The sequence below is a fragment of the Choloepus didactylus genome, chromosome 13 (assembly GCF_015220235.1).
Source record: "Choloepus didactylus isolate mChoDid1 chromosome 13, mChoDid1.pri, whole genome shotgun sequence".
In the NCBI taxonomy this organism is placed as follows: Eukaryota; Metazoa; Chordata; class Mammalia; order Pilosa; family Megalonychidae; genus Choloepus; species Choloepus didactylus.
In genome coordinates, this window is record NC_051319.1 from 3,559,123 (window position 1) to 3,574,425 (window position 15,303).

The following is a 15,303-nucleotide window of genomic DNA, read 5'->3' on the forward strand; positions in this document are numbered from 1 at the left end:
TGGCAGGTAGAAATGGGATGAGAGAAAGGGAATTCCCAGCTAGAGTGTGGGGTGTATATGTGTGTGTGTGGAGGGGTGCTTGTACAGGAGGATGATATAAAGACCAAAAGGCAGATGGAGGTCAGAGAGTGCAAAGAATTTTTACTTTGAGTGCCTTTTAGGTATTTGGAGTAGGATCTGCATTTTAGCAAGGTATCTTCAGCAGTGTGGAAGAAGATGAGTTGAAAGGGTGAGAGGTTAAACCCAATCTCCAGGGTATTTTTGAGAAAACTCTTAATTTGAGCCTTATGGACTCTCAGATGGTGCTGACTTTATATATATATATATATATTTATTTATATTATGTTATTTTATTTTTAAAATTCATTTTTATTGAGATATATTCACATACCATGCAGTCATACAAAACAAAGCATACATTCAGTTGTTTACAGTACCATTATATAGTTGTGCATTCATCACCAAAATTAATTTTTGACGTTTTCATTACCACACACACAAAATCAATAAGAATAAAAACCAAAATGAAAAAGAATAACCAAAGTAAAAAAGAACACTGGAAGCCTTCCTTTTTTTTTTTTTTTTTGTTTCTTTTTCCCCCACCCCATTTTTCTACTCCTTTATCCATAAACTGGACAAAGGGGAATGTGGTCCTCATGGCTTTCCCAATCACATTGTCACCCCTCATATACTACATTTTTATACAATTGTCTACAAGATTCATGGGTTCTGGGTTATAGTTTGATAGTTTCAGGTATTTACTGCTAGCTATTCCAATTCATTAGAACTTAAAAAGGTATTGTGCATAAGAGTACCCACTAGAGTGACCCCTCGGCTCCTTTTGGAATCTCTCTGCCACTGAAGCTTATTTCATTTCTTTTCACATCCCCCCTTTGGTCAAGAAGATGTTCTCCATCCCACAATGCCAGGTCTAGATTCCTCCCTGGGAGTCATATTCCATGTTGCCAGGGAGATTCACTCCCCTGGGAGTCAGATCCCACATAGCGGGGAGGGCAGTGATTTCACCTGCCAAGTTGGCTTAGCTAGAGAGACAGGGCCACATCTGAGCAACAAAGAGGCATTCGGGAGGAGGCTCTTAGGCACAAATATAGGGAGGCCTAGCCTCTCCTTTGCAGCAACCATCTTCCCAAGGGTAAAACCTATGGTAGAGGGCTCAACCCATCAAACCTCCAGTCCCCTATGTCTGTGAGCACATCAGCAACCATCGAGGTGGGGAAGCCCAACACCCCTGCATTCTCCACCAGCTCCTCAAGGTGGGCTCTGCATATTTTTTCATTTTTTTTTAATTAACTATATGAAAAAAAAATTTTTTTAAAGATATACAGTAGAAAAACATTTCAAACAAACCGTAACAAGGGAGTAAGAAAAAGACAACTAACCTAAAATAACTACTTTACTTCCAACATGTTCCTACTCTACCCCAAGAAAATAACCTAATATAGCAACATTTCTGTGAACTTGTTCCTACCATACTCATCAGAAATTAACAAACCATAGTCATTCCTGGGCATTCCCAGAATGTTAAATTTACCCACGATAGCTTATCTGTTCTTATTGGATTATCTTTCCCCCTTCATTAATTGCTCTCTATTGCTAGTTCCCCTACATTCTACATTATAAACCATTTATTTTAGGAGTGTGTTGTTTAACCTCCAGGTGTTTGTGAATTTTCTGAGTCTCTGATGGTTATTGACTTCTAATTGTATTCCATTGTGGTCAGAGAATGTGCTTTGAATAATTTTATTTTTAAAAAAAAATTTATTGAGGCTTGTTTTATGTCCCAGTATATGGTCTATTCTGGAGAAAGTTCCGTGATCACTAGAGAAGAATGTGTATCCTGGTGATTTGGGATGTAATGTTCTATAAATGTCTGTTAAATCAAGTTCATTTATCAGATTGTTTAGGTTTTCAGTTTCCTTATTGGTCTTCTGTCTGGTTGATCTGTCTATCGGAGAGAGTGATGTGTTGAAGTCTCCCACAGTTATTGTGGAAACATCCATTGCTTCCTTTAATTTTGCCAGTGTTTGTCTCATGTATTTTGTGGCACCATGATTGGGTGCATAAACATTTATGATTGTTATTTCTTCTTGTTGAATTGCCCCTTTTATTAGTATGTAGTGGCCTTCTTTGTCTCCCAAAACATCCCTGCATTTAAAGTCTATTTTATCTGAGATTAATATTGCTACTCCTGCTTTCTTTTGGCTGTAACTTGCGTGAAATACTTTTTCCATCCTTTTACTTTCAGTTTCTTTGTGTCCCTGTGTCTAAGATGAGTCTCTTGCATGCAATGTATTGATGGTTCATATTTTTTGATCCATTCTGCCAATCTATATCTTTTAATTGGGGAGTTTAAACCATTTACATTCAACATTATTACTGTGAAGACATTTCTTGAATCAGCCACCCTATCCTTTGGTTTATGTTTGTCATATGTATTTTTTCCCTCTCTCTCTTATTGTCCTTTAATGAACCAATACTGAATATCTTTAGTACTGAGCCTTTCTCTGTATCTCTCTCTCCTTTCTTTGTTTCTCTGTCGGTAGGGCTCCCTTTGGTATCTGAATTAGGGCAGGACTTTTATTAGCAAAATCTCTCAGCATTTGTTTGTGAAAAATTTAAGCTCTCCCTCAAATTTGAAGGAGAGCTTTGCTGGATAAAGTGTGCTTGGTTGGAAATTTTTCTCTCTCAGCATTTTAAATATGTCATGCCACTGCCTTCTTGCCTCCATGGTGGCTGCTGAATAGTCACTATTTAGTCTTATGTTGTTTCCTTGTATGTGATGAATTGCTTTTCTCTTGCTGCTTTCAGAACTTGTTCCTTCTCTTCAGTATTTGACAGTCTGATCAGAATATGTTTTGGAGTGGGTTTATTTGGATTTATTCTATTTGGAGTTCGCTGGGCATTTGTGCTTTGTGTATTTGTATTGTGTAGAAGGTTTGGGAAGTTTTCCCCAACAATTTCTTTAAATACTCTTTCTAGACCTTTACCCTTCTCTTCCCCTTCTGGGACACCAATGAGTCTTATATTTGGATGTTTTATTTTATCTCTCATATCACTGAGGTCCGTTTCTAGTTTTTCGATTTTTTATCCCCATTCTTTCTTTTGTTCTTTCATTTTCCATTCTGTGGTCCTCAAGGTCACTGATTCGTTGTTCAGCTTCCTGTAGTCTTGTACTATGAGTATCCAGAATCTTTTTAATTTGGTCAACAGTTTCTTTTATTTCCATAAGATCATCTATTTTTTATTTACTCTTGCAATGTCTTCTTTATGCTCTTCTAGGGTCTTCTTCATGTCCTTTATATAGTGTGCTATGCTCTCATTGCTTGTCTTTAGTTCCTTGATTATTGCTCCAAGTACTGTGTCTGTTCTGATCTTTTGATTTGGGTGTTTGGGTTTGGGTTATCCATATCATCTGGTTTTTTCATATGCTTTAAAATTTTCTGTTGTTTTTGGTCCCTTGACATGTGCTTTACTTGATAGGGTTCTTTTAGGATATGTAGGATTATTCAAAGACTAATCTCTGATTTGTCAGATCTACAGCTTGGTGGCATACGCTTTCTCTAACCAGCAGATGGCATCCATGAGTCACCTGTTCCCCTCAAGTCAGTTCTCCCCAACTTTGTCTTTGTGGTGTGTGGGGGTCTGATTCTTGTGGGGTCCAATTGGTGCACCAAGTTTGGCTGTGTTGTTGGTGCTGTCTGCCATGAATATGGGCCGTGTGTCAGAGCAGTTAGGGAGGGAGGGTAGCTTTAATAATCAAACCTCCCAGGTGTTGCTGGAGATATAAGACTGTTGCAAGAGTCTAAACTTTCATTTCAGTCTCGCCACAGATTGTCTCTGCCGCTGACCTACAAGTCCTTGGTATTGGCGTATAGTCCCTGGGATTTCCAAATGGATCTCTCTTCCAAGCCTTGCCTTTCTAGGGCCTCTGCTGATGGAAGGTTTTGCTACATCACAAGTGCGCACCATACCTCAAGGGAAGTTCTGGGCCACCGGGCCGTGTAGGTGTGTTCCCAGCCTGCTATAAGGATGGCTGTATGGGGCTGTTAATTTCCCTCTTTTCACACAGCTCTGCCTTCCCAGCTCCAGGACAGTTAGCTGTGGGTGCACTAAAGGCTATTGTCCATGCCTGATATTGTGGCGTGTGTGCATGTTGCTGGAAACAGTTCCCGTCACACTGGGTTTTTTGGCGCGTCTCTAGGCTGTGGTGCCAGCACCAGGCAGGAGTGTTCCCAACCCGCTGGGAAGATGGCTGCAAGGGGCGTGATTATTTTCCCCTTTTGACTCACCTCTGCCCTCCTCGCTCTGAGACGGTTGGCAGCGGGTGTGTGAAAGGCTGTCTACCCCACCAGATATTGAGGCGTTTGCACAGCCCGTTCCTGCCGCGCTTCACTGTGCGGTTCTCGCTGCCGTATCTGCAGCCACTTTTGGGTTTTTTAAAAAAGAACTAGTCCACCTCCAAATGCCAACCCACGGTTTCCCCACACTGCGGTGTGGGTGCCAGATATCCAGCAGGCTCACTCACTCCTTTCAGAGTGCCAACTCTCAGTTTCACCAAGTGCACGGTCCCTGTGGATTTAGCAGACCTTGTCCAGCTGGTGCATTGCTGGAACTGGTGTTCTGGGTCACTTTCTGGCTTTTATCTAGTATTTTCACAGAGGTGTTTTTTTGCCCTGTCTCTCCTAGCCACCATCTTAGGTCCTCCTGACTTTATATTTAAATGTTCATCTGTCACTCTTCCCCGAAAGGCAGTCCTTGAGCTCCAGTGGGCTCTTGAGTTGAGAGTGGACGTTATCTGTGATATATTTGAAGAGAAGAAGGAACAAAGAGGTAGTTGCCTCTTTTGAATGAAGTTTTATTTTCCCTGTAGTAAAAAAAATTTTTTTTAAAGTTCAGGTAAAAAGGTAAATTGATAGAATTATGATGCCATTTAAAAAGTCCACTGAAGTCCAGAAATGACCCTCTCACATAAAACCATAGAGAAAGTCTTGCACATAGGAAGAAATGTACTAGACCCTCATAGCGGCATTGTTTATAGTATCTAAAAATATTGAAATAACAAAATGAACTGGAAAATATACTAAAAATATGACATAATCATATGCAGAGCCCTATACAGCATAGAAGACAAATAAACTAGAGCAGCATGTATCTACATCGGTGAAACTCAAATATATAATGTTGGCCAACAAAAGCAAGTTGTAGAAGAGTATTATTTAAACCATTCATATAAAGTTAACAACATGCTACATATGGTATTTTTTTTTAGGATTCACACACACACACACACACACACACACATAGATGCTTGCAGTAAGAGTCTAGAGGAAAGGGTGGTAATTTTAAAGACCATTTTCATGATAGTAGTTACGTCTGAAGAGTGAGGGTGATATAATTGGAGAGAGAATTAGGAAGTTGGTAATATTTGTTTTAAAGCTGTGTGATGAGCACACAGGTATTTATATTATTATCCTTTATACTTTAAACATTTATATTGCATGTTTACCATAATAGTAAAAGCCTACAAGGGTCAGTCAAGAACAAATGTCTTACTTGGGGGCAGGAATTGTATCTTCTTATCTTTGTGTCCCTCCAGCACCCAGCGCAGTGCCTGGCAGTATGTCCTAGGCACTAAGTGAATGTTGAATTATATTTCCTATATATAATTCAATAGTGATTTTTAAATTATATCTTACTCCTTTTGGTTGTGCTCTGTAGTAGTTGTGTTATACTTTATTGCTGTGGTTTTCTTCATTTCTAATATTGAAAAGTTATAAAATATAGTTAAAACTTTGATTCTTTTAATTTTTTTTCTTTTCTCTGTATGGATTTAGCTTAAATTCCTTTCCCTTTAACTTTAATTTTAGAGCTTAATCAGGGGAGTGGGCAGAGCAAAGCCTTTCAGGTTCTGAAAGTATTTTTCCTTATGTTACGTAGCCTTCAGGTTGTTACTTGCTAGGAAGTCTGTCAGACTTTTTGTGAGAAGTGGCATTTATCATAGTTTGTTGCATTCCTATTTCTGTATAAAAAGAAGAAATATGCAAGTGAAATAAAGGACCAGTCCTCATGTCTTGATAATATTAAATGCCTCTTCACTTGTGATGCCTTTTACCTCTTACGTTGGGCTACTACATTCTCTTCTGGGTGTGATACTTAGAATGCTAGGTGTGAGGGTCCCTGATGTTTCCAAGAGAAACAAGAAAAAGAAAAATGCCATCTCTTGGTGTTTATTTATCCCCAAAGTTGAAGTTACATTTTCAGTTTTTCATTGGGGGGATTATGTGAGTTAAGCCACTCAGCACTGCATTGTGAAACTGTACCTACCAAATGAGTCAATAGAGATGGGGGCATGAATTTATTTCTGTAGATATGTCAGTAGTGCTCTGAGGAAAAAGAGATACTGGCACAGTGTTCTGGAGCATATATTCACAATAAAATATTGTTATGGGGAATTAGGGATTCCTAAAATTGCAATGACCAGGACGGTCCTTTTTTAAAAAGAAAAAAGGTAGGAAATCACAGACTTCTAGTTCCAGGAAGATTTTTCTAAGCATGTAATGTAATTCAGAAGTGCTAAGGGAAAAAACTTTTATCTCCCCTAAAATGAGGATTTCTGCATATTAAACAAACTCAAAAGAAAACCAAGTATTCTAGTTTGCTAATGCTGCCAGATTGCAAAACACCAGAAATGGATTGGCTTTTATAAAGGGGGTTTATTTGGTTACAAAGTTACAGTCTTAAGGCCATAAAGTGTCCAAGGTAACACATCAGGAATTGAGTACCTTCACTGGAGGACGGCCAGTGGTGTCCAGAAAACCTCTGTTAGCTGGGAAGGCACGTGGCTGGCGTCTGCTCCAAAGTTCTGGTTTCAAAATGGCTTTCTACCAGGATGTTCCTCTCTAGGCTGCAGTTCCTCAAAAATGTCACTCTTAGTTGCACTTGGGATATTTGTTCTCTCTCAGCTTCCCTGGAGCAAGAGTCTGCTTTCAACGGCCATCTTCAAACTCTCTCTCATCTGTAGCTCCTGTGCTTTCTTCAAAGTGTCCCTCTTGGCTGTAGCTCGTCTTCAAAATGTCACAGCTGCTCTGAGTTCCGTCTGCCCATCAGCTCATTTATATCGCTCCACTGATCAAGGCCCACCCTGAATGTGTGGGGCCATGCCTCCATGGAAATATCTCGTCAGAGTTACCACCTACAGTTGGGTGGAGCACATTTCCATGCAAATCTAATCAGCACCAAAATGTCTGCCTCACAAGACTGCATCAAAGAATATGGCTTTTTCTGGGGGACATAATACATTCAAACCAGCACACCAATTTAGAAAAATATTTTTGTAGCCTATAACTGGCAAACATCTGATTTCCTTAATATACAAAGAGCTCTTGTAAATCAACATGAAAATCAGGAAAGCACCAATGGAAAAATAGAGGATGCAAATGGTATGCCACAGAAAAATAAATTGAAAAGACCAAAACAATTATGAAATCATGCTCCATTACAATCATAAGAGAAATGTGTCAGAATAATAGGATAGTATCATTTACTTAGCATATTGTAAAAAACTTTAAAAAAAATAAGATTGATAATTGCCAATGTTAGCAAGGATGTGAGGAAATAGTCCCTCTAACATGATGTAATTGGTGATGTGAATTGATACAACCATTTTGATTAGCAGTTTGCAGCACTGATTAAAATTTCAAATTCGTTTACCTTTGGGTCCAGTGAATCCTTCTCTAGGAATTTATCTTACTGATATTTTTACAGAATACCATAAAATCATAAGTACAGCATTGCTTGTAACTAGCAAATAGAAAGTTAACAGTGTTTTATTTAACATGTACATCCATCAGGGACTGATCAAGTATATCTATATATACATATATATATACATATATATATATATATATATATATATATGTATATATACATATATATATATATATATAATCTAGCACCATATGATTATTACAAGAATGAGGTAGGCTTTTATATGCTGATATGGAAAGATACTCAAGGTAGATTAAGTGAAAAAACTGATGATGTAATTTCATGTGTTTGTGATTTAAAGTGTATATGCACATAAATTCTTGTATATTTGTGTATATTCGTAGGACATTTTAGGAAAAAAAGAAACTTAACAGCATTTATGTTTGGGAAACGGATATAGAGTAAGAAAATTAGCATACAGTGTTTTTAAAATAAAAATAGGACTCTAACAATGAAATCAATAAGAGAAAACAGAGTATCTGCATTAGTTTTCTTAGCTGTGTAACAAATTAGCATATATCTAGTGGCTTAAAACAGCACCCATTTATTAATCTTACAGTTCTTTAGGTCCAAAGTCCAGGCAGGTTCCACTGGGTTCTCTCCTCAGGAATCAAGGTGCAGGCCGAGCTGGGCTATTATCTAGAAGCTCTGGAAAAGAATCTACATCCAAGTATATTCAACTTTTTGGCAGAATTCAGTTCCTTATAGGTGTAGGATCAATATCTCAGTTTTCTTGCTGGCTGTCAGACATGGGCCACTTCCAGCTTCGAGAAGCTGCCCGCTTCCATTTTCAAGTCAGCCAACTGCATATCAAATCCTTCTCATGCTTCAAATCTCTAACTTTTCCGGATGCCAGAGAAAACTCTTAAGGACTCATCTGACTGGGTCAAGCCCACCCAGATAATCTCTGTGTTTTAAGGTCAACTGACTTGGAACTTTAATTACATCTGCAAAATCCCTTCACAGCTGTACCTAGATTAGTGTTTGAATAACTAGAGGACAGGAATCTTGGAGAAGACCATCTTTAGAATTCTGCCTACCACAGTATCACTCCATATTGCATTTTGTTTCCAATGGATGAAAGTATAAGTTTTAAGAGTGATATGAGTCACAGACTAGATGTAGATAAATATCTGAGTCCTAACGCGCCAGGCTTTTAAAGTCCTAAGGTAGCAAAAGTGGCCTTTTTGGGCAAAATACCTAACCTTTTGTGGTTTTAACAATTGTTTTACCAGGAATTTGCAGGAGACTACTTTGATTCATTTATAAGAGGGTTCCTAGAAGGAAAGATTGGTCAGTTCTAGAAATTATTAAAGGCAGGAAATATCCCTAAACTTCTAAGTCTGTATAAACTATAAGGTCAATGCCTAATTGGACAAACTTCTGTAAATTATTTTATATATATATATAATTTGGTTTATAAAGGGACCTCATTTCTAAAGGATTAGTTATCACTATATTTGATGCAGCTCTGTTCATCAAGTCTCTCTTCAAAGATAAAACTGAGCTCAAGGGGGCCCAGAGAGGCAAAAATAAGCTTAGAAATGGAGATATTGTATTAAAACAATACAGCTCCCAAGCAGAAATTTGGAAAACCCAGAAAAGCATAAGGCTAGGCACCTGGGGGTTGGGCAAATCATCCTAAATCCCACTATTCAAAATGAATCACTGAACATTTTGATACACGTCACTTCATTATCTCTAAGTCCTTTACAGGGGATTGGCTTAACAAACACAACCCAGTTCATAAATTAATTCTGAATAGTAACTTAGAGACATCATGCACATTTTCCCAGCAGTTTTTTTTTTTATATCAGAAATTTGTGAAGACCTTCCTCTTTTGGAATTGTTTTGGAGTCTCTTTACTAGCCACATGTGAAATTGGTCTCTCCAGTTTACAAATTCCTCACTTTGCATTTGAGCTATATCAGTTCTACTCACTTCGATCATGCAACTCATTCATCAGATGCCACACTAAATTGGATGGGGGTAAAGGCAGTGGTTTTGCAGACAGGCATGCTGATGCAAAGAATTGAAAGTTAATAGTCTGACAATGAGGGAGAGATAGGAAAAAGATGAGTAAGAGTGGACTGATGAATTCAAAGTACCCAGTGTGGGACAGAGCAGAATGAGTAAATGTTCCAGTGTGCTAGAGAAATCCCTGAAAGCTTCAGTATATTATAACACAGCACTATCCGTGATGTCAGTGAGGAATCGGTGAGGAACTTTATAACAAACCACTGCCCTGAGAATGTGGTCCATAAGCTTGGAAGATGTGTAATTGGACAGTAAGGGATTTAGTAAGACTTGAAATTTTGGCCCATGATGGCAACCAAGTACTTAATTTCTTTACCAATATCCATATGACTTGGTATCATTTTAAGGATATAGTGAAATTTCACAAGCAATTTTGCAGACTGTGTTCCCATGTCTCTAATCTTCAAGGCTGGTTTGGTTATTGTTGTTGTTCCTCCTTTTAATTTTTAAATTTTCAAATTATTTTCCATTTTTTTGCTCTTCTTCTTTCTTTATGGAAGAAATGGAAATGTTCTTATATAGATTGTGGTGGTGAATGCATAACTGTGATTTTGCAATCCATCCTAAATGAACAATCAATAGCTCAATCAATCAGGAACTATTGATTGTTCACTTAGCATGGATTGTATGGTGTGTGGATAAAACTGTTTAAAAAATAAACAGAAAGATTCCAGTGCTGGAGAAGATATGGAAAGAGAGAGAAAACTGTTCACTGTTGGTCGGGAAGTGGAATAGTGCAGCCCCTCTGGAGGGCAGTGTGATGGTTCCACAGGAGGCTAAGTATAGGGTGGCCATATGGTCCTGCAACCCCGTTGTTAGGTATATACTTGGAAGAACTGAAAGCAGGGGCATGAATACACATTTGTACACTGGTGTTTTTGGCTTCAGTATTCACAATTTGCAACGGATGGAGGTGGCTAATGGTACATCGATGGGTAAATGGAAGGGCAAACTATGGTGTATACTTACAACAGAATATTGAGCAGCTGCAAGAAGGAATGAAGTTGTGAGACATGCAGCTAGGTGAATGAACCTTGAGGACACTGTGTTGAGTGAAATAATCCAGAAACAAAAGGACAAATATTGTAAGACCTCACTAATATAAACTAACTATAATGAGCAAATGCTGAGAATTGAATTTGAGAGCATATAGAACATGGGCAGAGACTGAGCAATTGATGATGCAGATGTACAGGATATTCAATAAGGCTTATTGTACAGGTTCCTAGAGTGTAAGCTCTTACAGCAGTCACAACTATTCCTGAGTTTAACTGTTTTTTTAAGAGATGTTTATTTGGTACAAAATTTATATATTCTATAGCACACTATCTCATTTAACCTGTATGGTCAGTTTACTCAAACACCATAATTACATGGAACCTTGAATAGGGAGTGAGATCCAGTTGGTTTGTACAGGTTAGCGTGAAGCTACAATACATTCCAGAGTAATTTGGGCAGAGAATAAAAAGTATTTGCAAAGCCCCCTTGTGGCCTAGGAAAAAATGTGGAAATATTAAACTTCCCCAGCTGGGGAATTCCTGATATTCTCACAAGCATTGGGGACCACCATTGTAGTATGCCAGGCTCTCGATCTTGGGGCTTGCCCTTATGAAGCTTGTTACTGCAAAGGAGAGGCTAAGCCAACTTATAATTGTGCCTGAGAGTCACCGCCAGAGAATCTCTTCTATTGCTCAGATGTGGCTTCTCTCTCTCAGCCAACTCTGCAAATAAATTCACTACCTTCCCCCTTACATGGGACATGACTCCCAGGGTTGTAAGTCTCCCTGGCAATGTGGGATGTGTCTCCCAGGGATGAGCCTGGTCCTGGCATCATGGGATTGAGAATGCCTTCTTACAAAAAGGGGGAGAGGACATGAAATAAAGTTTTATATTTGAAATAGAGATTTGAAATAAAGTCGAGAAGTCATTCTGAAGGTTATTCTTATGCATTATATAAATATTCCTTTTTAGTTTCTAGTATATTAGAATAGCTAGAGGAAAATACCTGAAGCTGTTGAACTGTAATCCATAGACTCGATTCTTGACGATGATAGTGTAACTATATAGTTTTCATTGTGTGACCATGTGATTATGAAAACCCTCCCTTCATTCAGTGTATGGGCAGATGAGCAATCAAATAAAGACAAAAATAAATACATAAATAATGGGGGGCGGTAAGAGGTATGGGATGTTTTGGGTATTCTTTTCTATTTTTATTTTTTTCTTTCTTTTGGAGTAATGAAAATGTTCTAAAATTGATTGTGTCAATGAATGCACCTATTATGATGATACTGTGAGCCATTAATAGTATACATTGGATGGATTACATGGTGTATGAATATATCTCAATAAAATTGCATTAAAATGTGATTTTCTGATTGTAACAGTAAAGCTGATAGTTTACAGAAAATATGAATAATTGTACAGAAAATATAAATCCCATTGTTGACATTTTATTGGATATCTGAAGTCTTTTTTTCTCCTATATGTATGTATGTTCCTATGTACGTACGTACACATGTCTGTCCATCTATACATGTGACTGGAATGCATGAGCTGAAACTTTTTTTATTTTTCTCTGTCCTTACCAACATTGAATGTTATAGTTTTTAAGTTTCCATCAATATATGCCAAACATAGTATCTTAGTGTTTTCAATGTATGTTATTAATGTAGAATTTAAAAATTTCCCATATTCATTAACCATTTGTATCTCTCTTCTTTTTGTCATTTGTATTTTCATCCATTATTCCTTTCTTTTGTTTGATTTTTTTCATTGTTTATAAGAACTGAGATATAGATATTTATATTAAGCTTTTGTAATCACTCCAGTATTCTTTACTAATTTGCCATTTGCCTTTTCACTGTTTTCATGGTGTTTTGTTTTTTTGTTTTTGACCAAAGAAGTTTTCTTTATCTTAAATTTTATTTGTGGTCCAGTTTTGGCAGTCTTTCTTTCCAACTTCTTCCTTTTTTTTGTTGTTGTCAAGTTTCATCTTTTAACAAGGCAGGTTTTGCTCTAAGAACTGCCTGCTCTGATTTCACTGCAACTCTTGCCCTCTCAATGCTAGACAAGTTTATTGTCAGTGATGCATTTCTTTACCATCTCATATTCTGAGTTCTGTCAGCATAGGGTGATGGTTCCCCAATTACTGGGCAAGTTTTTGAGCAACAGTTTTTCTGAATGCTTCTAAACCTTATAGACTATCCTACAAAGGGGAAAGCTTGTAAGCAGCAAAGGCACCAAAACAGCTTCTCTCACCTCCCAGACTTCCGGAGGAGATTATACACTTATACACGTCTGCTCAAATGTTTGCGGTGCCATCAGGCATGCAAAGGCGAAGCTCTTACTCATGAATTTTTGTTTGCTGGTAGGAGCAACTTAGTCAATAGAGATTGATGATCTTTAGGTACCAGTGAAAACATTTCTCCTCAGAAGATGAAGCTAGGGACAGCCTTTGTTTCATTTATTTTGTGACTTTAATTCAGAAGCCTTTAGCTGGTTTTCCATGCTTGAAATATTATTTACCAAACTGTTTGAACCTGCTTTGTAGATCTTTAATTACGTGTACATTCAGCAAGGCAGTGACCCACCAATAGACATCCCTGTAAAGATAGAAGAAGACAAATAGTTTCCTTGCTTCTTTATGTTTGGCTCATAGGACAATAGGACAAAAGAAGATTACGTGTCCACAGAGTTATAGAAAATCCATTGTTAGCCTTAATAGAAATTAGGTTTCTTAATTTCTCGTATACCACTCTTTCTTTAAAATGATAGAAACTTTCTTTTTTTTTGCTCCAGAGGAATCTCTGACTTGCTCACCTATTGTCATTCTTTTCTAATTATAAGCAAATCTCAACAAAATTTATGTAAACTTGTAAAACATTGTGTTAGTTCAGAGCAACTTGATGTCATTCTCTTAGGGTTTCACTTTATGCTGGTTAAAATAGTCAAATCATATGGCTGAATTTTATCCGGTTGGTTTCCTTAGTCAACTTTGGGTGGAGATCACCTTGGAATCATCTGATTTCATTAAAACCTTGAACAGGCCAGATTTGTTAGTTTAGGATGTGTGCCCAAGCTGTACAATTTCAATTTCACAATGTGTCTGTTCTTTGATTTCAAATTTCTCTGAATTACGGAGACTACCTTCTTTCTTATTCCATGGTACACTCCTAGTTTTATTTTTTTATCCTTGGCTTTTGTGTAATTGCCAATTGTTGTCTTGAATATGACATATCTTACCCTTCCTGCTTAAGGAAAAGAATGATAAAATCAGATGAACTGACGTCCGGCAGTGTGTTTTCCTAATTTTGGTATTGCTTTGTGATGAATTATTAATCAGGGGTATAGTCTCAGTAAATTAGTATTAGTTTGTTCCTTCATGTGAATCCACATGCCTTGTGACTTGCATTCATCATTTTGGTCCTCTGAGAAAACTGCAATGTTTACATGTGAGCTCTCCCTAATAATAACTTAATGACATCTTTCACATTCCCCTAATCTATAAATGTAGAAGAATTTAATTCTTCTTTAATTTAGCCTTTTATTCTTTCATTATAAATTGAAGCTCTAGGAATCTGACTCCTAATTTAATTTTAAAGCTCTTCAGTGTTATCAAAAGTGTGACAGCTTTTTCCCCCATATTTTTTTTTAAACATGGGCTCCCTTGGCATCCAGTCAGTAAGATTTTATACCACCATCCATTAGAAAAGGTTCTTCATTCTTATTTTTTTAAAATAACAAATTTGCAGCTGATCAAAGGTGGCTCCAGATTTCTTGTAGAGAATATGGGTGGCTGGAAGGGCTATTTGCCAAAAGGGAGAAGGCAAGAAGAACAGATTTGATCTAATACTTAAGAGTTCCCTTTGCAGCAAATTGAGTTTAGCTGTCCATGAGACATCAAAGTGACATAAATAGTCAGTTTAGATAAAGGGATCTAAAACTCAGAGGTTGGGTCTGTGCTGGCGATATACGTTTGGAAGCCATTTAGTGCATAGTTGGTATTTATAACCTTGGGAAAGAATGAAACCGTTGAGGGAGGGCATCTTGTCTGGGCCTAGCAGTGCCAACACCTGGAGGTCTCGAGAGGACAATTAGCCAGCGGGACATGGAGAAGCAGCAACCTGAGAGTCAGGAGGAAGATAAGAAAGTGGGTGTCATGAAAGCCAAGAGAAGAGAAGATTCCCACAAAGAGAGAGTGGTAACATGTTATTATCAAGTTAGTAAGCCCTATCAGGCACTTAATAATTATTAGTTGAACGAATAAAAAATTGTTTATGAAGAAATGCACATAACTTCATTTTAGTTTTATAACCAAAGATGCAGTATATACCAAATGTAAGGCAAGATTTACTTTTGCCATTGACTTCGCCATTTTTCCAGTTTTATGGTGGGAATGGCTCCCTCTTTACCAGCTTACCCCACAGTTATCTCAGAATTTGAATTAGAAATCCTCAGCTGTATGTAAACACAGAC

The 15,303-nt window shown here is 37.6% G+C and overlaps 1 protein-coding gene across 13 annotated transcripts in view; it reads left to right on the forward strand.

The window, feature by feature from the left end:
• Positions 1-15,303, forward strand: part of MAST4 (microtubule associated serine/threonine kinase family member 4) — a 674,031-nt gene that overhangs the window by 533,255 nt on the left and 125,473 nt on the right. The window lies entirely within an intron of this gene.